The 24,401-nt window shown below is 37.4% G+C and overlaps 1 protein-coding gene and 1 non-coding gene across 2 annotated transcripts in view; both read right to left on the bottom strand.

The window, feature by feature from the left end:
- Positions 1-24,401, bottom strand: part of BMP4 (bone morphogenetic protein 4) — a 197,118-nt gene that overhangs the window by 58,482 nt on the left and 114,235 nt on the right. Inside the window, exons 3-4 of the mRNA XM_047864305.1 lie at positions 15,022-15,092; positions 1,660-1,794 (exon numbers count right to left, since the gene is read on the bottom strand). The gene's annotated coding sequence lies outside the window, so the exon portion shown is untranslated. The remainder of the gene's footprint in view (positions 1-1,659; positions 1,795-15,021; positions 15,093-24,401) is intronic.
- TRNAR-UCG (transfer RNA arginine (anticodon UCG)) lies at positions 23,449-23,533 on the bottom strand. Its single transcript has one exon. It is a non-coding gene; the product is annotated as a tRNA-Arg (tRNA).

Genomic DNA, 24,401 nt, shown 5'->3' on the forward strand with positions numbered 1-24,401 from the left:
GTGTCTGGCATAGTGACTGAGGCAGGGTGGGTAGCGGTTAATGTTGCTGTCATTAGCGTGGAAAAGACGGACATCTGCTTTACCGGGTCTATGGCCTCAAATGTTAATCTCATGCAGGAACATCCTCACAGACACACCCAGAGTAATATCTGACCAAATGTTGGGCACCCTGTGGCCTAGTCGAACTGATACATAAAATTAACCATCACACCACACTAGTGATAAAACTCAGAAAGATAAAGATACTTGCACAATAGTGAAACCAGGATTCAAATCCATGTATTTCTCACTCCAAAACTCCATTCCATAGATGTTGCTGCTCAGTTACTATCGTTTTTACCCATGATTCCCAAGCTCACTGTATGCTACAAAGAAGATGCTCTTTCTTCATTTCTTTCTTTGTCCAGAAGTAAATGTTATGATCACAGTTAAACCAAATATATTTTGTGGTACAAGAGCTACTGCTCCAAGAAAACAAGACAAAGCAACAGTGGGGGGAAGGAGAACCAATGAAATTTCTGAACTTGGGTCCCTAAACACAGATTGAAGATAAACTATGGTTTCAAGTTAAAGCTCTCAAATGATTCATCACTGTAGCTATGGTTGACATTATCAAAGGTGCTCGATAATTGTTTGCAACAACAGACAAACAAATAAATGGAAATAGGATGTTACTTTGAAATTTTCTACTGAGGCAAAAACATGCAACAGAAAGGAAATCCTAGCAGAAAGTGCACACCAAGATGTAAACACTTAAAGAGAGCTAACAACTAATATCTCAACACTGGATATGTTCACCGATAACGGGGATTTAAAAGGGCAGAGACAAGGCCTCCATGAGGGTCTGACTCACTGGGGTTCAGGATCCATCACTTGAAAGTGCCTAAAGTGAGGCTTTGGAGGGGAACCTGGGTGATTGTTGGTTAAGCATCTGTCCCTCGATCTCGACTCAGGTCATGATCTTACAATTTGTGGGTTTGAGCCCTGCATCAGGATCTATGCTGATGATACGGACCTGTTTGGGATTCTGTCTCATTCTCTCTCTCTGCTCCTCCCCTGCTCATGTGTTCTCTCTCTCTTAAACTAAATAAACTTAAAAAAATAAAATAAAATAAATAAAGAGGGTCTTTGGAGAAGAGGATTTACTGGGGCCACTTCTGACTGCAGCTCCCACTGCTTAGCTCTCCTGCCACCAGGGGAGAGATAGAGGACTACCTGCCCCTGATCCCAGTTCTGGTGAGAGCGCTCCAAAGGGAGCATCTGGAGAGCCTATGTGTGTTTGTCCAGGTCGTGAGATAGAAAAAGCAAGAGGCTGGCTAACAGTCAGTGCAACGAAGTACTAACGGCAAGCCAGTGCTGTGAAAGCCCCACAAATGTGTGAAACCCACAGAAGAATGTTGTCCTGGTGTCATTAAAAATGGGGCCCCGCCCTGCCTAAATAAGCTCCTGCCAGAAGTCAGAAGAAAGTGGAAAGTTGCAGAAGCCAAGTGACCAGTGAGGCTACAGAGTGACCAGCCAAAGAAGGGACACTGCCCACATCAAAGGAATTGACCTTGAAGAAACCCTGCAGGGGAGCCTCTGAGGAGCCCACAGAAGAACTTATCAGGTCCAGAGACAGCCAAGTCAGCTGATGACAGCAGCAGCCAAGTAAGAACTCACCAAGTCCCCTATTGTCCTGCTTCCGGCTGGGGCCCCTGCATAGGAAATGGGGAGAGAAGAAGTGCTAGGCAGGTAATGAAGAAAGGAACAGCATCTCTCTTCACTCTGAAGGGTCAACCTGAAGCCGGATTCAACCTGGAGAAGAGAGGTGATTTAACATTACACAAATGCAGAGTTTGATACTTCATAGGACTAGACTAATGACTGAATTGCAGCCATGATTATGACACAAGTAACTGCAGGATATTTTTTGCCTGGAGTGATCAGTGAGGTAATAGGACCAGCCCAGCTCTGCTAAATAAGTATTTACCGTCCAGGAGTCGAGCTTGATTAACATACTATTTACAGAACGACGAATATCTGAATAAATAAGCCCAAACCCAACAATTCCCAAAGCTAACCTGCCCATGTGGGGACACAATTCTGAACGCTCGTGCCCTTTCAGACCCCTCTTGTTTGTAGCATCTGCTAATGGAGCTGAGATAAATCCACGAGAAAATCCTAGAGACACGAGGAGGTTATTTTGTTGAGGATTTAGCCAAAAGCTATGATAGCTGAAAAGCTTTTGAATTACATAAACACAACCCTCTTCTCCAATATTCTAACTCCCTTACCAAAAGATGACCCAAAGTCAGCAATTTGGTCTGTAAATTTCTAGTTCTTTTTCCATGCATTGGCAAAAATATAGGGACATGTAACCATATATATTTTGGTGGGGGTTTTTTTTGCTTTTATAACAGATTCACAATATATGTGTTATTCAATACTATTTGTTTTGACTGAACAACATGTTTTACTTTTTAATGGGTGCACATAATACTCATAATACCTCATAATTTGTCCAACCACATTTCTACTGATGGGCATTTAAGGTGTGTTTAAATTGTTATCAAAGTGATACAGAGGAATTTTTTCTAACATCTCTGTTGCAGGCACAAATATTTTTTTTCAACACAGAATCCTAGAAATGAATTTGTTGGGTCAAAGATCCATTTAAATGTAGACAGATATTGCCAGAAAGATATTAATTTACATTTCTCCATGACTGATGACATTTACTTCCCCCCATACACTTGCTGATGCTGGATATTATCAAGTTGCAAGTTTTTTCCAATCCACTGAGTAAAAAAATGACATCACAGTGCTGTTTTTATTTGCATTTCCTTCACAGGGACCAAGGCTCAACATCTCTTTATGTTTGTGGACCATTTGTAGTTTTCTGCTGTTAATGACCTATTCATATTCTTTCCCCATTTTTAATTGGGTTGTTCGTATTTTTTTTGTATTTGTGAGGTAGTATGTTTTTATTTTGTGGACATTGTTAATTATGTTTGACGAATATTTTTTACCTCAGTCTATTATTTGTGTTTTAACTTTTTAAATGGTGTCTTTGAGGAAAACTATATTTTTACGGGGGGAAAAAAGGTAGTATTTTTTCCTTCATGGATTCTAGATTTTGTGTTTTGCTTAGGGAGACCTTAACCCAGTTGAAATATATCTCCATCTTTCCTTCTAATACTCTTGCAATTTTATTTTTGCAACTTGAAGTTTTGAATCCATTTGGAATTATTGTAGTATGAAGTAGGTATCTATATTTATTTTTCCAAACTGTGCCAACACCATTTATTGACAGTTCATTCTTTCTTCTTTGATTAAAAATACCATTTTTATTATAAACTAAATTCTAATTCATTTCTTCATCTGTTTGGAGATTTTCTATTCTGTTCAAAAATTCTCTTTATATAGGAGCTAACAATACTTTAATTACTATAGCTTTATAGAATAATTCGATATTGCATAAGTCAAGTTCCACCTCATTTTTCCTCATTTGTTTTTTAAAATCTGATATGTTTGAAAATTACTTTTCAAATTTCATAAAAATTTGAATTTATTAATTTGTGACCGATATGACAGTTTTACAGTGTTAAACTTTCTCTCATCCAGAAACATAATTTCCATCTTCATTTTCTAAGGTCTTCTTTCATGTCTGTGAATAAAGTTTTAAAGTATTATTTATGTAGGTTTTACATATTTATTGATAGATTTATTCCTGGTGTTTTTTAGTTTTTGTTCCTTTTGCTATTATATTTCATAATTGCTGACGTAGAGATACTACAAATGTCTCATATATCCAGACATTTTATTAAAAATTCCTTTAGCTAATTCTCTTTGCTCCTCTCTGGAAACTCTTGTTAGTATGACTGACATTTTGACCTCGGAGCCAAAGGTGTGAAATATATTCATGTGTCCTTTAAATATCTGTACGATTTTACATCCAACCAGAGAGAAAGAGCATGTAAAGAATATAGAATTCAATCAGGCAGTAAAGAGTTTAGGTGAACAGAGTTATCAGCAACCTCAATAGGAGGTTGTGGACTGAAATCAGATGGAAGAATTGAGTATTTTGTAACTTGAACCCAAGAGAAATGAATCGTATTTGAAGGGTTTATGCTTAGAGTCCGTGTTGTCATAGCAACAATTAAAGGAGCTAAAGGTGTCTATTGGTAATGAGGGGAGAATCATGCTAAATCTACAGATCCCAGGTTCCCTTCTCTTAACCTATGCTTACGTGAGATGATAAAACCCAGTTCATTAGCAGTGGTAAAACTGACCCTTTGGGGTAGTGTGTTTCCAATCTCATGGAAGTTTAGAATTTAATATATTCTAAAGATAATCAAAGTCAAATTACTGACACTTTTGTGTTATATTTAGGATAATTTGGGTAAATTTGGATTTGAACTGGCATTAGGTTTCTGACAGATTAGCCTTGTGATTTCAATTTGAAATGTGTGCCTGAATAATGGACTTTAAATTTAGAGATTTATTTTGAAATATGAAAGAGAATTTGACAAAATCTACCAACAGTATTGAATGCTAGATAACATTAGCTATAATGCAAGCTACACTTGCAGGTTTAATTTATCAGATTCATAAAAGTTGTATACATATTTAGGAAGGTTTTGCTTATTAAGATAGGCATGTTTCAGGCTTCGGAGAAAATTAAATTTATCAAAGTTATAAGTGCATTTTATTTCCTTTAAGAGAGTGTAAGGTGTAAACAGAACTGTGTTTTAAAGAATTTAATCTATAAAACTTAAGTTACTCAATTGTTATTTTTTTAAAAAAGTGAAGGTGCTTACAAAAAGAAAAACATGATTTGTAAATTGAACTCAAAAGTTAGAACTAAATTTTAAAGCTACTTACCCTAATAAATTGAATACTCACTTTTAAACACACCAGTTGGTTTTTCTGTGCAAAAAAGTTAGTAATGCATGGACATCACAAAATCCATGCTATTTTCTTAAACTTTTAAGTTAGATGATTGTTTCACTGGAAATCATGTTAGTTTTGTTGCTTCTTTCCCTGTATTTATACTTTTTATTCTGTTTTCTTGTTTAAATATCAGCAAACATTAGTGCAGATGGTAACTATGTTTTGTTCTGTCATGGTAATATTTCACCATTAAGTATGAAGCTTTGTTGTCAGTTATACTCATACTTTATCAAAGATATTTCTTCCTATCCTTAGCTTAAAGATTTTTTTTATCATAGATGGGTATTGAATTTTGTCTAACATTTTTTTCAGCTTCTTTTGAAAAGATCATGAGGTTTCTTTTTACTTACATTTAATCTGGTAACAGGGAATTACATTAATACATTTCCTAATAGCAAAACTTTCTGGCTTTACTATGATAAATCCCAATTGTCATGATATATTATTGGATTTTATTTGGTAGAATTTTTAGAAAGATTTTTATACTTGTATTTGTAAGTGAAATTGGTCTATAATTTTATCATATATTATTTTTGTTTTACCACGTCTAAAAAACTTTAGTTTTTAGAGCAGTTTTATTTTGACTGGAAGGTATAGAGGTTGAGTGGAAGGTATAGAGATTTCCCATATACCTCCTGTCCTGACACATGCATAACCTTCCCCACTATCAACATACCATACCACATTGGTACATTTGTTGTAATGCATGAACTTCCATTGACATGTTATCACCACTCAAAATCCATAGTTTACATTAGGGTTCACTCTTGACGTTGTATATTCTATGGGTTTGAACAAATGTATAATGACTTGTATCTATCATTATGGGATGATACAGAATATGTTCACTGCCCTCAAAATCCTTTGTGCTCCATCTATTCATCCTTTCCCACTTCCCCCACCAGCCCCTAGCAACCAATGGATCTTTTCGTTGTCTCTTTAATTTTGTCTTTTCCAGAATATCATATACTTGGAATCAAACAGTATATAGCCTTTTTCAGATTGGCTTCTTTCTTTTTTAGTGTTGAGTAATATTCTAGTGTCTGGGAATGCCACAGTTTGTCCATTCACCCACTGAAGGACATCCTGGCTGCTTCCAAGTTTGGGCAATTATGAAAAAAGCTGCTAGGGGCGCCTGGGTGGCGCAGTCGGTTAAGCGTCTGACTTCGGCCAGGTCACGATCTCGCGGTCCGTGAGTTCGAGCCCCGCGTCAGGCTCTGGGCTGATGGCTCAGAGCCTGGAGCCTGTTTCCGATTCTGTGTCTCCCTCTCTCTCTGCCCCTCCTCCGTTCATGCTCTGTCTCTCTCTGTCCCAAAAATAAATAAAAACGTTGAAAAAAAAATTTAAAAAAAAAAAAAAAAAAAAAAAAAAAAAAAAAAAAGAAAAAAGCTGCTATAAACATCCATGTACAGGTTTTTATGTGGACATAAGTTTTCAATTCACTTGGGTAAATACCAAGGAGCATAACCGCTGGCTCATATGCTAAGAGTATGTTTAGTTTTATAAGAAATTGACAAACTGTCTTCCAAAGTAGCTATACGATTTTGCAACCCCATCAGCAATAAATGAGAGTTCCCATTGCTCCACATTCTCATCAGCATTTGGTGTTGACTGTGCTTTGGATTTTGGACATTCAAACTATGTATGTGGTATCTCATTATTGTCTCAATTTGCAATTTCCTAACGACACATGATGTGAAACATCTTTTCATATGCCGATTTGCCATCTGTATGTCTTCTTTGGTGTGCTCTGTTTAGGTCTTTGACTCATTTTTTAAATCGAGTTGCTTATTTTCTCATTGCTGAGTTTTATGAGTTCTTTATATATTTTGGATAATGATCCTTTTTCAGATGTGTCTTTAGCAAATATTTTCTCCTAGCCTGTGTGGCTTGTCTTCTCATTCTGTTGACACTGTATTTCTCAGAGCATAGGTTTTTAATTTCAGCAAAGTCAACTTTTTAATTATTTCTTCACAGATGATTTCCTTGGTCTTTTATCTAAAAGGTCTTTGCCATACCCGAAGTTATCTAGATTTTCTCCAAGATTATCTTCTAGGAGTTTTACAGTTTTGTGTTTTACATTTAGGTCCATAATCCATTTTGAGTTGACTCTCATGAAGGGTATGAGGTCTGTGTCTACATTCCTTTTTTATTGCTTGTGGACATCCAGCACTATCTGTGGAAAGGACTCTCTGCTCCACTGTATTGCCTTCACTCCTTTGTCAAAGATCAGCTGACTACATTTATGTGGACCTATTCTGGTCTCTTTCTTCAGTTCCATTGGTCTATTTTTCAGTTCTTTCACCAATACCACACTGTCTTGATTACTATAGATTTATATTAAGTTTTGAAGTCAGGTAATATTAGTCTTCTTGGTTCTTCTTTAATATTTGGTTGGCTATTCTGAGTTTTTTGCCTCTCTCTCCACATAAACTTTCAGATCAGTTTGTTGATATCCATAAAAATAACGTGCTGAGATTTCAGTTGGGATTGCATTAATCTACATAGATCAAATAAGGAAAAACTGACATCTGACAATATTGAGTCTTCTTATTCATGAATATGAAATTTCTCCCCATTTATTTAGTTTTTTGATCTCTTTATTCAGAGTTATGTAGTTTTCTTCAAAAAAGTTTTGTACAAGTACATCTTGTAAGATGTGGTAAGATTTATATCTGAGTATTTTGTTTTGGGGGGGCTAATATGATAATACATTTTTAATTCCAAATTCCACTTATTCATTGTTAGTAGATGGGAAAGTGATTGACTTTTATATATTAACCTGTATCCTACAAGTCTTCTATAATCCCTTATTAGTTCTAGGAGTTTTTAGGTAGGTTCTTTTGAATTTTCTATATAGAAGATCATGTCATCTGCAAACAAAAACAGTTTACAGTTTCCTTCCCTATCTGTATACCTTTTATTTCCTTTCCTTATGTTATTGCATCAGCTAGGAATCCCAGTACAATGTTGAAAAGCAGTGAAAGGAGGGCACATCCTTGCCTTCCTCCTGATCTTAATGGGAAAGCTTTGAATTTTGTACCATTAAGTATGATGTTAGCTGTAGTTTTTCGTTGTCGTTTTGTTTTGTTTGTTTTTTTGGTAGACATTCCTCATTAAGTTGAACAAGTTCCCCTCTATTCCTACTTTGCTGAGAGTTTTTATCATGGGTGGGTGTTGGATTTTGTGAAATGCTTCTGCATCTCTTGATATGATCATATGATTTTTCTTTTAGTCTGTTGATGTGATAGATTACATTAATTGATTTTTGATTGTTGAACCAACCTTGCATACCTGAAATCCCACTTCATTGTGATGTATATTTAATTTTACACATTCTTGGACTTGGTATGCTAATATTTTGTTGAGGATTTTTGTATTTGTGTTCAGAAGAGACACAGCTCTGCGATTTTCTTGTAATGTCTTCATCTGGTTTTGGTATTAGGGCAATGCCAGCCTCATAGAATGAGTTAGGAAATATTCCCTCTTGCTACTATTTTTTGGAAGAAATTGCAGAGAATTGTTATAATTTCGTCCGTAAATGGTAGAATTCACCAGTGAACTCATCTAGGCTGGGCTGGGTACTTTCTCTTTCAGAAGGTTATTAATTATCGATTCAATTTCTTTAATATATACAGAATTATCCACATTATATATTTCTTCTTGAGTGAGTTTAGCAGATTGTGTCTTTCAAGGAATGAGTCCATTTCATCTAGGTTATTAAGTTTATGGGCATAGAGTTGTTCATCATATCCCTTTATTATCCTTTTAATGTCCATGGTATCTATAATGATGTCCTGTCTTTCATTTCTGATATTAGTAACTTATGTTTTCTCCCTTTTCTTCTTAGTTAACTGGCTAGAGGTTTATTTATTTTATTGGTCTTTCCAAAGAACCAGCTTTTGATTTTGTTGATTTTCTCTGACTTCTTTTTAATTTCATTGATTTCTGCTCAAATTTTTATGATTTTTTTCCCTTTTGCTTACTTCAGATTTAATTTGCTCTTCTTTTTTTCTAGTTGCCTAAGGTGGAAACTTAAATTTTTAATTGTAGATCTTTCTGGTTTCTAATATATGCATCCAATGCTATAAATTTCCCTGTAAGCACTGTTTTTACTATCTTCCACAAATTTTGATGTTGTATTTTCATTTTAATTCTGTTAAAAATATTATTTTTAATTTTTTTATGTTTATTTTTTGAGACAGAGAGAGAGAGAGAGAGAGAGAGAGAGAGAGAGAGAGTATGAGCAGGGGAGGGGCAGAGAGAGAGAGAGAGAGGGAGACACAGAATCCGAAGCAGGCTCCAGTCTCCAAGCTGTCAGCACAGAGCCCGATGCGGGGCTCGAACTCACAAGCTGTGAGATCATGACCTGAGCCACAGTCAGACGCTTAACTGACTGAGCCACCCAGGCACCCCTGTTAAAAATATTTTTATATTTTCCTTGGGATTTACTCTTTGACTCATGTGTTACTTGGAAGTGTGCTGTTTAATCTCCAAATGTTTTACATTTTTCAGCTATATTTCTATTATTGATTTCTAGTTTAATTTCATAGAGTCTAAAAGTAGACATCATATGATTTCTATTCTTCATACTTGTTAAGTTGTCATTTTGGCCCCAAACTGTGGTCTCTATGGTGAATGTTCCATATGAGCTTGAAAAGAATGTTTAATCTGATGTCATTGGATGAAGTAGTCTATAGGTGTCAATTATATCCAGTTGATTGATGGTGCTGTTGAGTTCAACTCTGTCCTTACTGATTTTCTGCTCTCTAGATCTGTCCACTTCTGATAGAAAAGTGTTAAAGTTTCCAACTATAAGAGTGGATTCATCTACTTCTCCTTGCATTTCTATCAATTTTTGCCTCATGTATTTTGATGCTGTACTTTTAGGCACATACACATTAAAGATGGTTGTGTCTTATTGGAGTATTGACCTCTTTATTATTATATAATGCTTCTCTTTATCTCTGATAATTTTCCTGGCTCTGAAGTCTGCTCTGTCCAAAATTAATATAGTTACTCCTATTTTCTGATTATATCTTTCTCCATTACTTTATTTTTAACAGACACATGTCTTTATATTTAAAGTGGGTATAGGGGTGCCTGGGTGGTTCAGTTGGTTCAGTGTCTGACCCTTGATTTCGGCTCAGGTCATGATCTCATGGTCTGTGAGATAGAGCCCCACGTCAGGCTCTGTGCTGGTAGTGGGGAGCCTGCTTGGGATTCTCTCTCTCCTCTCTCTCTGCCTCTTCCTCCTTCCCCAAATAAATAAATAAACATTAAAAAAAATAAAGTGGGTTTATTATAGACAACATATACTTGGGTCGTGTTTTTTTTTTTTAATCTACTTTGACAATCTGTCTTTTTTTTATAAGAGGTTATTTTTAGGTAATCTCTACACCCAACATAGAGCTTGAACTCTGAGATCAAGAGTCTCACACTCCACTGACTGAGCCAGCCAGGAGCCCCAGTCTCTGTCTTAATTGATGTATTTAGACCATTGACATTTAAAGTGATTATTGATATAGTCAGGTTAATATATACCATATTTGTTACTATTTTCAATGTGTTGCCCTTGTTTTTTTATTCTTATCTTTGTCTTCCACACTTTTTCTACCTTTTCTGATTTTCACTAAAAACCATTTTATTCTTTTATTAGCTCATTTCAGATACTCTACCTCCTTCAGTCAATTTTATAATTTATAATTACCTAGAAAATGATACATCCCATCAAAATTTCAAGTTCGTTTATATATTTTTTGTGTAGATAGAATTTCCAAATAATTCTTTCCTTTCTGCCATTTTGTTGCCTTTCTCACTCCAAATATGTTTGGTGTTCTCTCTCTGTTAAACTTGGAATAACAAAAGTTTTTGTCTATTTCATAAGTCTTTTCATTTTGTGTCCTCCTGATTTTATTACTGAAATCTTTTTGCGGTTTTTATAGTTTAAAAGTATTTCTACTTTCATCTCTATTATGCTGTTCTTAAATTTCATTCATTCATTCATTCACTCACTCACTCATTCATTTATATCTTTCTCACTTTTGTAAGTTGACTGCTTTAAGCAAGACTATTTCATTTAAGGCTATCTATTCCAATGATGATACATTCCTGCCCCCACCAATAATAGGAGTCCAATATCATTATTCTGCCACCAGGTGGCTGGCTAGTGATACTGATATGGTGACATAGCAGGGCTCAGGGTAGACATCTGCTATTGGTGCACTGGGTACTCTTCAGTGGTAGGGGCCAGATCCCATACATAACTTCCATCCCTACCACCATACTTTCCATGAACTCATTGAGTAATCACTGGAGCGACCAAGGAAAGTGGCTGCTGATTGACATCCATGGAGCAGGTCATCTGGTCCATCCTTTGGCCATCTGATTATTGAGAAAGTCCTCAGTCCTTGGTTAGAATTCATAACTCTTCACAAATATTGTCATACTCTGGGTCAAAGTCAGGGCAATGGGAGTGGCTCACCAGGTGCAGGTGATAAAAGGGTGCATTGTTTGCAGAGAATTTAAAAATAATAATAAAGCCAACTATAAATTAGTCTTCCTTTTATTAGCAGCATGTGCTGGCAATCCTAAACAATGTCAGTGATACAATACTCTTCCCTCAAAAAATCTTTTGTTGATTTATGTTCTAAAAATTGCTTGCACCTGGGGTAGACCACTCCAAACACCTGCCCTTGGTATGTCAAAAGTTTCCATCCACTTACCCCCTAGACCTTCATATTGTCCATCCTCCAATATTATTTTTTTCTAGTCTCTGCCTACACAATCATTAGCCCCTATCAGTTTAGACTCAGAACACAGGACATCTCTGTTTCCAGGAAATGTGAACAAAAAGATGTACCATTTGCAATTCTGCCCATAGGGAGAATTTCTCTTCATCCTTGTCAGTTGTCATCATTGTCAATTCATCATTATCTTCATACACAATTGAGATTAATAAGTACAGAAGTCTGCATATAGTGCAGAATCATCATCCATAAATCAGGTTTCATGTTTTGTTTCCTTATTTAAATGGCCTTAGGGTGCTCTTCCTACCCATAAGGCTACATCAATGGGTTGAAGGAGATATGGTTATGCATCAAGGGTTGGAACACTCAGAATGGGCACCATATGCTCACACAGCTTACTGTTACCTTTAGACCTGCTAGAGCTCAGTCTCACAGGTCCCACTTACCTTATTGAAGAAATGCTGCTAGGCACACTTAATCTTATGGCTTGATAGATAACACCCAATTCATGATAGGCAGTTGATAGCAAACTAGATAGAGCCCACATCTAGGACAGCAACTGATTGGACTTCCTAATTAATTTTTCAAGAATCCAATAACATTCTCCAAAAAGATTTGTTGTCTTCACAGGTCATGGGATAGAAGAAGTCACCACTCCTGCATCTTTCAAGTTTGTAATGAAGTCAAATAATCTTTGCAATATCTCCAAGAGTGAGTATTACTTTTGATTTACTGTTCACTCATGTTCTTGAAGTTATTTCCAAAAAACTGTTCATAATAGTCCTTTACTATCCTTTTATCTCTCTCTCTCTCTCTCTCTTTTTGGGGGGGCGAGGAGAGAGAAGAGAACATGAGCAGGGGAGGGGCAGAGGGAGAGGAAAATAGAGAATCTGAAGCAGGCTCCACGCCCAGCACAGAGCCGACTCTGGGCTCCCTCTCACGACCATGAGATCATGACCTGTGCCAAAATCAAGAGTTGGAAGCTTAGCCAACTGAGCCACTCAGGTGCCCCTACTATTCTTTTAATACTTCTAGGATCTGTAATGATGAACTCTCTTTCACTCACACAACAGGGGCTTGTGTTTTCTTTCTTTTTCCCCATTGCCCTAACCATATTTTATCAATCTTACTAATCTCTTCAAAGAACAATTTTTTTACTTTGTTACTTCTTCTATTGTCTGTCCATTTTCTGTATCACTGATTTCATTTTTCTACTTAATTTTGGTTAAGATTCCTCTTATTTTTTCTGTTATCTTAGGGTGGAAGTGTGGATTCTTGACTTTAAACCTTTTCTAATATAAACACTTAAAAGTATAAATTTCCCTCTGTGTACTGCTTTAACTGTTTCCTTTTAATTTGAAATATCTTCATTACCATTCAGTTTAAAACATCTTCTAATTTCCACTGTGATTTATTTGTTTTGATTCATAAATTATTTAGAAGTATATTGTCTAATCCAAGAACTTGAGAATTTTTTAGACAGTTTTTTGCTATTGATTTATAATTTAATTCTGTTGTTTTTAGAAAATATATTCTGAATAATTTTCTAAGCTCTATAACTTATGACACTTGTTTTAGGTCCCGAGAGTACAAGCCTAATCTTACTATTTGTAGTACAATAGGGTGTGGTACAAAGTAGGCACTCCATAAATATTTGATGAATAAACAAATGAATGAAGAGTAGCCACATTCAAACAGAATAAAGTGATGCACAACTTACAGAGGTCAAAAGAGAGTAGTGAAATCTCTACTCTAGTAGTGAAATGATGGGGGGCAGCAGCATTTAACTTTTCTACAGATGAGAGTGCAAAGTCCTTTTTCTGTTACAGTTGGATCTTGAGAAAGCACAGAAAGAATGTGAGAAATCCTGTAGCCAAAAGATGAGAACCAAGGATAAAGTCTTAAGAAACAAACAGCAAATGCTGGGGATAGAAAGAAAATAAGCCAAAGGGATCAGAATCTGAAGTGAGACTTCACCTCTCCAGGTAGTCAAGATTTGACTAGTTTATTAATTGTTATTTGTGGACTACCAATGATTTTAGAAAGCCTCATCGGGATTATGTGTATTTTAACAACTGACATATGGCCTAAGATACCTCTAAGTAAACCTATGTATTGGTTCTTTTGTTTCTAAACCAATGACTGTTGCTTTCAATGTCTTGAATGAAGTATCCCATAAAATACTATCACCAGCTAGATGTCCTAGTAGATGCTCCAGACATTTCAGTCCACCAGAGCCCCATCCACACAGAATGATTATGTAGAGCTGGGACACTCCCTGATTTAATGATTTAGATTGGTCAGTCTTACAAATAGTAGAGAAACAATCTCTCATATGGGAGCACCAGCTGGTCTTGTTACAGCATAGAATTTCTTTACCCAGAAGGAGTTTAAACAAGAAAGAAATAAAGCATTTCATGATTAACTCCTTCCCCCAGGAAAACTGCTTTCTGAAAGCACATGTTTTGGAGTTTCTTACCTATACCATTTCACCCAGTTGAAAATTAGAAGAAAATTGGACAAATTTTCACAGAATGCTTTTTTTTAGTGTAACTTTTTCTGTGTGGATACAACAGAGAACTATATCATTGGTTTCCATTCTTATCTTTAGTAGTTTAATTTTTCTACTTAATTTTGGTTAAGATTCCTTTTAATCCCATAGTGATGGTTGTTCAGATTGTTGCCAGTGTTTTGCTATTGTAATAAATACTACAGTGACTACTTTTCTTATTATGCTGTTATGATATTTACCCTTTAAAATAAATGTTAAAAAGTAGAATTTCATTTCTGTAGCCTGACTAGTTAGCAAAATTCCAAGCAGAGTAAATATTATGATGAGTTCTTTGACATCATTCAAAGAAAAAATTTTCTGGTTTTGTAAATTTTCTAACTTCTTATTTAAATTTCTTTAAAAATAGGGGCACCTGGGTGGCTCAGTCGGTTAAGTGTCCGACTTCAGCTCGGGTCATGATCTCTCAGTCAGTGAGTTCGGGTCCTGCATCGGGCTCTGTGCTGACAGCTCAGAGCCTGGAGCCTGTTTCAGATTCTGTGTCTCCCTCTCTCTCTGCTCCTCCCTCACTCATGCTCTGTCTCTGTCTCTCAAAGAGAGACAATGTTAAAAAAATGTTAAATGTTAAATGTTAAAAAATGTTAAATGTTAAAAATGTAAAAAAATGTTAAAAAAATGTTAAATGTTAAAAAAAATTTTTTTAAATAAATAAATTTCTTTAAAAATAAAAAAGCAACTTCTTAAAAGAAAAAAAAAAGAACTCTAGGCCGAGGTTTGCAGCAGCTAGAAGCTTCTGGCGCAACTCTATTGACCACTGTGTCTAAAACTCACCTCTGCAGTTTGGAAGACAATAACTTAGGACACAAAAGGCTTCCAAGTCCCCACAAGGCTTTCTTTTTCACCTGGAAGAACGGAAAATACAGAATTCGGTAAGAGACATCTGTTTCCTCTATTTGGCTTTCCTTGGATTAAGATACTGCATTTTCTAATTGTTTTTCTCCCATTCAAGAGCTGCCTTTCCTTGAGAGGCAGAGCAGGGAGAGGTCTTTTTTCAGTCTTTGCTTCTGAGGCTTGGGAGCCAGTGTCCTTGCTGCATCTGGAGGTCACCTTTGCTGCAAGCTGTTCATGTATTTGACATGCTTAATCTCATCAATCAGACCTGAAGAGGCCTTCAGGCCTTCAACGATCCTGAAGAGGTGTTCAGACTCTTCTGGAATTAGGCATATATCAATATGGGGGACTATTACACCACAGACCAAATGATTTAGTATACATACACAACCTTTTAAGGTTAACTGCATGTTACACAAAATATTTTGTGAGAATATATGTTGACTGTATTCCCCTAACATCAGACTGTAAAATGTTAAATAAGGGGAAAAAAGTGCTATTTTGGAATAATTATTGTTACTTTTTGGAGTGTGGTTGGGAAGTGAAGTAGAAAAATAAGAAAATATGTTAGCTTACCAAGCACTCAAATAAATAGTATTTTCATGTTCTTTAGGTATTTAAGTTAATATTAATATATAAAAATTATATTTTGATACATTTTCTTACTTGTCATCAAGCTTCAAAATTTTCATGAAAATTCAGATTTATAAGAAAAAGTTAATTTCAGACGACATTATGGAAGGATTCATAATAGCTCCTTGCCCATGACTGCATACAGTCAATTAATCTCCCTGGGTCTTGGGTTCCTCATCAATAAATGTTGAACTAAACAGTTTCTAAATAACCCTCTCACCCTAAATTCCATGATTCTATGTATTTGGAATGAAAAGATTCATTGCTCTATAAGTCACATATCTCTCTGAGGAATGCAAGGAGTTAACAAAAAAATCTGAAGATATAAATACGGACTTTTTGTGAACTGCCAATAATCTATTATTTACTTGAAAATACCATACAAATAGTTTATTGATGTAGTCCTTTCTACAAGAGTTTCAATTTAAGAGGAAAACACACACACACACACACACACACACACACACACACGCAAAGAGGAAATCACTATTCTAGCTCTATGTATGTAGTATGGCAGGGTTGGGAGAAAACTTTCAAAAATCTTCCTCAACATTGAAAAGAGTAAGGACAAGCTTGGAAGACTGGAAAAATCTGGACTTTGAATCACAGATGAAAAAACTTCAGTTTAATCAAGTATGAGGTCATGTTTCATGTGGTCTATTTATTTTCTTCTGCTGCATTGTAATGCAGTTGTAGATGCTGAATTTTAATGAAACTCTTCATGGATTGATTGGTGATAATGCTAATCAATTTTGAACATTACATCTAATTGTTTTATGACCCAGTTTGACTATTTCAGACCCAGAATAAAGGCAGCAGAATGGTGAAAGAACACCAGATAAAGCCAGGGAGACCTGGATTACAGGCTATACTCTATGACCTTGGACAAATGGATTAACCTTCTGGGTCTCAGTTTCCTCTTTTATAAAATGAGAATATTGAATTGCTTAGGTCTCTTCCTCCTTTAAGACTCTATGGTTCTATGAAAGAGCTGGCCAACAGTTCTTCTATCAAGATTCTAATTCATCCCTGATTCTAATTCTAATAGAATTGATTTACAATCAGAATTTCTTGCTTTCACAATAATAATGACAATAATGACAACAAACCATCACTCTTTTACCCCTTCTGGCTCGTGAGTGTCCCATTCTCAAATATAGGATCCAACTCTAGAAATGGGAAGAGAGGCTCACAGATAGAAAGAAAGGATAGAGAATTTGAAAAAGCTCAAGCACAGATTTTCACCCCAAGGGATAAGGAAATGGAATAGGCATATTAATGTAGATTCTTTACTGAAGATGGCATTAGCCTAACTCAAACAAATGCAGGCAAATTAAGGGAATTTATTAACTCTCGTAAATAGAAGGTTTGGAAGATTCATCTGGCATCAGGTACACCTGGATTAAGGCTCATAAATGGCAATATCAGGACTCTGTCTCACCCCCTTCTTTGACAGGGTGTTCTACAACAGGTTCTTTCCAGATCACCAACAAGATGGCAGCTGAAAGCTGAAGACTCTAAATCTATATAAGCTTAATAACCAAGAAAGAGAAACATGTTTTGTTTTGTTTCCCAAATAACCCCAGGAGAAAGTGCCAGAAATGAATAATCTGTTGATCTGACTTGATCACATACTCATCTCTGTACCAATCAGTGTGGCCTATGGGATGGGTTCCCTGATTTATGGGTACAGTGTAGGTGATGTTTCCACTTCTGTAGCTGAAGAAGGGAGTGTACCCAGGCCTATGAAACACACATGGAATGAATGGGCTGCTCATAGGAAAGATGGGTTTTGTATTCTAAACAAGTGGGGAAATCATGCTAGAAAGATCACAGATGGAAGGTCACTAACATAGATTTCATTGGACATTGCGAACCAAGGGTAGAAGGTAGTTACCTTGGATGATGAGTTCTGATAAAAATGATTCTGAGCTATGTGAAGCCTCACTATCGACGAGTGTGAAGACTGATCAGCAATGTCTGCAGTGGACACTGTGCCACTGAGCCAATAGAGGTACACAAACCTCACACTTGCTATCCCTTCCTAGTGTGAACTCATGATTCATTTCCTACCAAGTATGGTCAATTCAACCACCAGCTCTTTAGAATATCACAAGGATAGGCCCTTCTTTTGAAAATTCCCATTTGTTCATGCTTATAAAGCTACTGGGATCCTTAGAGATGGGAACCCCTCCTATGTTGGAAATTTTGACATTTTATTTGAAGTTATGCAAACCTTTAGGACACAAAGAATGATCCTAGCTAGCAATGGTTCTTAACAAAGAATGTACATCAGAATCACCTAGGTAGTTATTTTTAAATTTTTTTTATGTTTATTTTTATTTTTGAGAAAGAGAGACAGAGCATGAGGAAGGGACGGGCAGAGAGAGAGAGAAGGAGACACAGGATCTGAAGCAGGCTCCAGGTTCTGAGCTGCCAGCACAGAGCCCGAAGCGGGGCTCAAACTCACGAACCATGAGATCATGACCTGAGCCAAAGTCGGTCACTCAATGGACTGAGCCACCCAGGCACCTCTAGGTAGTTATTTTTAAATATATATGACTGGCCTCTAACCCCAAACTTTCTGATCCAATACAGCTTGGTAAGATCCTAGAATAGTGAAACAGAACTATTATCTATGAAAGTTATACATGCTCATAGTAAAAACAAACAAAACAGGACAGAGAGGTACAACATGAAAAGTAGAAAGTCCCTTCCCAAGGAAGGATTTAGGGGGGGAAGGGGGGAAAAGGAAATTTTCCTTTGTCTTACATAAATGTCTATATTGTTTGAAATGCTTTTTTATAACACGTCTGAATCAGTTTTGTATTTTACAATGAGCGTGATAATCTAAAACACTTATTTCTATCAGAAACTACAATGTCCCTGCCAGCCAAATTGTCATCACTGAGACTATTCTATTTGCAGGTAACAAAAATGGCATAAAATACTTTTAAAAGTTCTCTTGGAGGGGCACCTGGGTGGCTCAGTCAGTTGAGTATCTGATTTCGGCTCAGATCACAATCTCATGGTTCATAGGTTCAAACCTGCGTCAGGCTCTGTGCTGACAGCTGAGAACCTGGAGCCTGCTTCAAATTCTGTGTCTCCTTCTCTCTCTCTGCCCCTCTCCCACCCGTGCTCTGTCTCTCAAAAATAAATAAATGTAAAAAAAAAAAAGTTGTTTTTGAGACAACATGCTTTTCTTACTCCCCTGAAGTTAACCCTGTGGACAGTTTATATATTCTTTCAGAAGCTTCCTAACATATAAATATATATATATATATATATATATATATATATATATATATCACAAAGGAGGCACAAATCCAAAGTGTGTGTTTGTGTGTGTGTGTGCGCGCGCGCGTGTGCGTGTGTGTGTATACCTCCTTTTATTATGGTGAATGATGGAATTATATTATACCTCCTTTTATTATGGTAATTGATGGAATTATACTATTATGCATATCCTGTTCTACAATTTGCTTTATTTCCTTAATTATTTGGGCCTCTTTCCCATAGGATCTACCTATATTTTCATAAAATCTACCTCCTTTTAGTGACTTCATAATATTCCAAGATTTTTCCCATTTACTAATAATGCTCAGCCCACATTCTTTTAAATATTTATCTGGTCGCTGTGCAAGTACAGCTATGGAATATATTCTTACTTAAGTCACATTAGTATATATATATATATATATATATATATATATATATATATATTTAAAATTTTTGATGAACACTATTGAATTGCCCTCCAAAAAATTACACCAACTTACAGACCCACCTACACTGTACAGCAATATCTGTCTTCCCTATTCTCAGATGTCAAGTATATTTCAAAGAAAGCTTCCCAGGTCACCTTGAAACATAATCCTGATCAAGAACCACTGTGCTTGAAGGCTGTCACCTAAAAAAAACCTGTTATTTGTTTTTAGAATTGTTTTATATCTTAAGATACCTCTTAGAATAAGAAGTCATATGTAGAAAGACTAAATTCTAGGACTCATATCCATTTGGATCTCTTTATATCCTATAACTGGTATTGAATGCTAGGGGCCTGTGAGACTTTGGATGAAGTCTCCTGCATTAGCATTTCTGGCCATGGAAGCCACCCAGAGATTCAATTTAGTGGCTGCAAGATGAAGCTTTTCTGTCTGGACTTTTCTCTGGCCTGGGAGCCATAGTGTGATTCTGACTGCTCAGAGATGGCTTAGGCAAGGCTGAGCACATCCAGAGGAACAAAGCATTTAGAACTTTCTTTTTAAAAAAAAAAAAAAAAAAAGCTTTTTTTGTGGGGGAGGAGGGGCACCTGGGTGGCTCAGTTGGTTGAACGACCGACTTCGGCTCAGGTCATGATCTCGTGGTCCATGAGCTCGAGCTCCACGTCGGGCTCTGTGCTGACAGCTTGGAGCCTGGAGCCTGCTTCAGATTCCATGTCTCCCTCTCTGTCTGCCCCTCCCTCACTCATGCTCTGTCTTGCTCTGTCTCACTCTCTCAAAAATAAATAAATCTTAAAAAAAAATTTTAAGTAGCTTTTTTTTTTAACATTTATTTTTGAGAGACGGAGCAAGACAGAATGTGAGTGGGGGAGGGGCAGAAAGAGAGAGGGAGACACAGAATCCAGAGCAGGCTCCGGGCTCTGAGCTGTAAGCCCGGAGCCCAATGCAGGGCTTGAACCCATGAATTGCGAGATCATGACCTGAGCCAAAGTCAGATGCTTTATTGACTGAGCCCCCCAGGCACCCTGAGAACTTTCTTGAATAGAGATTTCCACAAGAATAAAGTATAACCGCAGGTATTTTAGACCCACACTCATACACACACAACATTTTGTGGTGAGAAACAATGTTGTATATTCTTAACTTTGAGGAGATTTAGCAATTGGCCAGGAAAAGTGTGAAGTTTCTCAAGTTTGTGTTAGGGTACCTGAATTACATTTATGGCATTGAATAGGCGAATTCCTAACCTATGGGACTAAATAAAGTACCCAGATAATCTAAAACGATTATTTCAGTCAATAACTACAATGCCCATCCCAATCAAACTGTCTTCACTGAGGTTGTTTTAGTCGCTAGTGACAAAAGAACAATTTAAGCTAGCTTAATACACAAACAAAACAAGATGTGGGCACATTAGTATTAGGATACAGGGTTGCTCACAAACACGGAAGGCAGGGATTGTGAAAGGGACTAGACACATGACTGAAGAAGCCCCATGTTTCCCAGTCAGTACTTGCCTCTACCTCATACTTCTCCCTCCACTTAGCCTTTTTTATCTCCTCTGTTCTCTCTGCAGGGCAACACTCCATGCCTTTGCCAACCCTTGTGGGCAGATGGATATTTCACTGCTCTTGAACTTCCATCAGCTCCATTTCAATAACATGCTGGGTCTCCCCGGGCTATCTCAGAATCTGATTTTCAAATTTTTGAGAGAATCCAACTGGCCCATTCAACCTTGGCCAGAGAAGGTGGGTTCATGTAACAGTACACTAGCAGCTAAAGTTTATCGGGTGCTAACTACACTTTATCAGCATTACCTTTATAGAGCCTTTGGGGCCCTCCTTTATCAGGACACTGGTACAGTTTTCAGAAAAAGAGGGTTAATTGCGAGTTGTGCAGATGTCCTAAAAGATGTCCATGACTCAAATCTTTCTCTCAGAGCATGAGAAAATTATATGCAGAGAGAAAGACACGCACATAAAAAGCTAACTTGAGCCTTGTACTCAGTTCAATAATGCCGCAATGGGAATAAGGACAGGACTTAAAGAGTCCCAAATACCTGAGTTCTAATTCTAACTCCAACAAGTTTATGAACTGTGTGGCTTGGAAAAGTTCCTTTACCTCTCTGCTCAATTCCCTTTTCTTTCTGTGAAAGCGTGATAATAGTACATATCACATGCCACAGTGTGCACAGAGTGATTGAGTTCCGCTACCTCTGAAGCCCCTAAACATCAGCAAGTAGTTATGAATGCTTCCTCTGTAACAAGGAAATGTCCAAAAGAGATGGGCCCCAACAGGAAGGGAAAGATGGAGCAGTAAGGAGTCTGCTTGCCCTGGTGAGCATTATCATTATATATAATATCACTATATAATAATAAGAGCTAATAGTTCTCAATTATTGTGTATACTGTGGGGGAGGTGCTTTACATATATTTATGTATATTAGCTGAGTTACTATTATTGCCCCATTTGGAGGCACAGAGAGCCTAAGTAACTTGTCCTAGGTCACACAGCTAGTAAGCTGCAGAAGTAGGACGTGAGGATAGACAGTCTGGCTCCAGAGCTCACATCTTAGTCACTACTCTGCAGTGCCTTCAGGCCAACTGTATCATAGTCTATCCTGCCATGTGTCCCTGAACTAGAGAGGTGTTTGTGGATATACCGGCACAGAGAGAAGACAGTGTGCCTTCCAGTTTTCAAACTTGCTAGAATCCCCCCCCTTGTTTATTCCACATGCCCCCTTTAATGAGGTTACCTCATCAGAATTAATGGATTGTTATTCTTCTTGATCCATGGTGTAAATTGTAAACTCTGAGATAGTTTGCCTACCACACTTAGTTTAAGATTTGGAAGGTTTACTTGCAAAAGCTCTTAGAAGCACCCATGAATAAACAAGAGTGAAAAGTTAAACCAAGGATAGACATTTTTGTTTGCACTTTTTTTCAAATCTATCCAAACAACTGGATTCAAAAGCTTTCTCTGACACCATAGGCAAATACTTCTTCCCCAGGCACAGACAGCCTGTCAGAGACAACACAGGCCCACTGCTGTGATACTTGGAGAAATTTATAAATGATGCAAAACTTCATATTTTTGCCAGGTTCTGCCTTAAAAGAGTCCCAAAGAGCACAACATCGATGAGTGGTAGTGAAAGCTGATGACTTCTAAGAGAATCAGAGGACATACATGTGGGCAGACACCATTGGTCAGCTGGCCTAACTCCCATTCTCAAAACCCACCTCCTTTGGCATCCTCCATTATAAAGGCTAGACAAGTCTAATATTTGCCTTCCTGCTCTGCTGCAGCTAGGGCTGGCTATGCCAAACAGTTTGAGTTCCAATGAGGGATAAGCAGAATTCTCCAGGGGTTTCTGACAAATCTTTGCTTTCCTGATATAAAGGACAGATGTCACTGGCCCCACTTCTTCTGTCCACTGCCTTCTGTTTCTTCTTCTTCTTCTTCTTCTTCTTCTTCTTCTTCTTCTTCTTCTTTAATGTTTATTTATTTATTTTGAGAGAGAGAGAGAGAGCGCACATGCACGTGAATGAAGGAAGGGCAGAGAGAGAAGGAGACAGAAAATCCCACGTAGGCTCCACCCTGTCAGTGCAGAGCCCAACAATGGGGCTCAATCCCATGAACCATGAGATCATGACCTGAACTGAAATCAGGAGTCAGGTGCCTAACCAACTGAGCTACCAAGGTGCCCCCATTTTTTGCCTTTTAGTTCTACACCTATCCATATATCTTTTAGAAATCTCCCAGAAGTTGGGTTAAAGACCATTGCTTAATCAAATCACTAAAATGACTCATAGGGCACTGATAATCAAAATGAGTTCTCTTTATAGTTTATCTCCTAATGATAATACTTATTTTTTTAATTTTTTTTTATTATTTTTTTTAACGTTTATTTATTTTTGAGACAGAGAGAGACAGAGCATGAACGGGGGAGGGTCAGAGAGAGAGGGAGACACAGAATCCGAAACAGGCTCCAGGCTCTGAGCAGTCAGCACAGAGCCCGACGCGGGGCTCGAACTCACGGACCGCGAGATCGCGACCTGAGCCGAAGTCAGACGCTCAACCGACTGAGCCACCCAGGCGCCCCGATAATACTTATTTTAATGTAACACGAGTATCCCATTGTTAATGGTAGGGTGGTATCATGCATTGTAACCAAACCTACTGTTAGTCTAATACACACATGAAGTCCAAAAGAGCGTACAAAACCATTTTTTACTCTAGGCCTTAGTTGTGTATTTCAAGTTTACAGAGTTCGTGGTTGAGAGAAATGGCTGTGGTCGTTTGTTCTACTTCACCCTTCTCCAGCTCTCAAAAAGATCCTCCTAAATAGGCCCTAAAGGTCACCCATGTGAGCACCCCCTCCTGGACACTAGGAAACCAACCTCTCACTCCCTGAACACCCTCTTCTCTTCCCCTACACCTAGAGATGGGTGGAGAGATTCATGGGAGCCAAATGAACCCCATTAATTAATATCATTGAGTACATAACAGGCAGTCAAATGTTCATTAAAAGAATAAATTAAAAAGGAGTATCTACCATAGAGTATGGGTTTCTAGAGAGGTTTTCCAGAGAATGTGGTCTGTCTTAGTCACTTTGGGCTGCTACAACAAAATACCACAAACCGGGGGCTTATAAACAACAGAAATTTATTTCTCTCAGTCTGGAGACTGAGAAGTCCAAGATCGTGGTGCTAGCAGATTTGGTGTTTGGTAAGAGTCGATTTGGTGTCTGGTAAGAGTCCACTTCTTCATGGATGGCTGTCTTCTCACTGTGCCCCACATGGCAAAAGGGACAAGGGATCTCTCTGGGGCCTCTTTTATAAGGGCACTAATCCCATTCATGAAGGCTCCTCCTTCATGACCTGATCACCTCCCAAAAGGGATCCCTCCCAAAGGGGATCCCTCCCTAATTTAGGTACTTCCTAATACCATCCCCTTGGGGGTTAG

This window comes from Prionailurus viverrinus, chromosome B3 (genome assembly GCF_022837055.1).
Source record: "Prionailurus viverrinus isolate Anna chromosome B3, UM_Priviv_1.0, whole genome shotgun sequence".
NCBI lineage: Eukaryota > Metazoa > Chordata > Mammalia > Carnivora > Felidae > Prionailurus > Prionailurus viverrinus.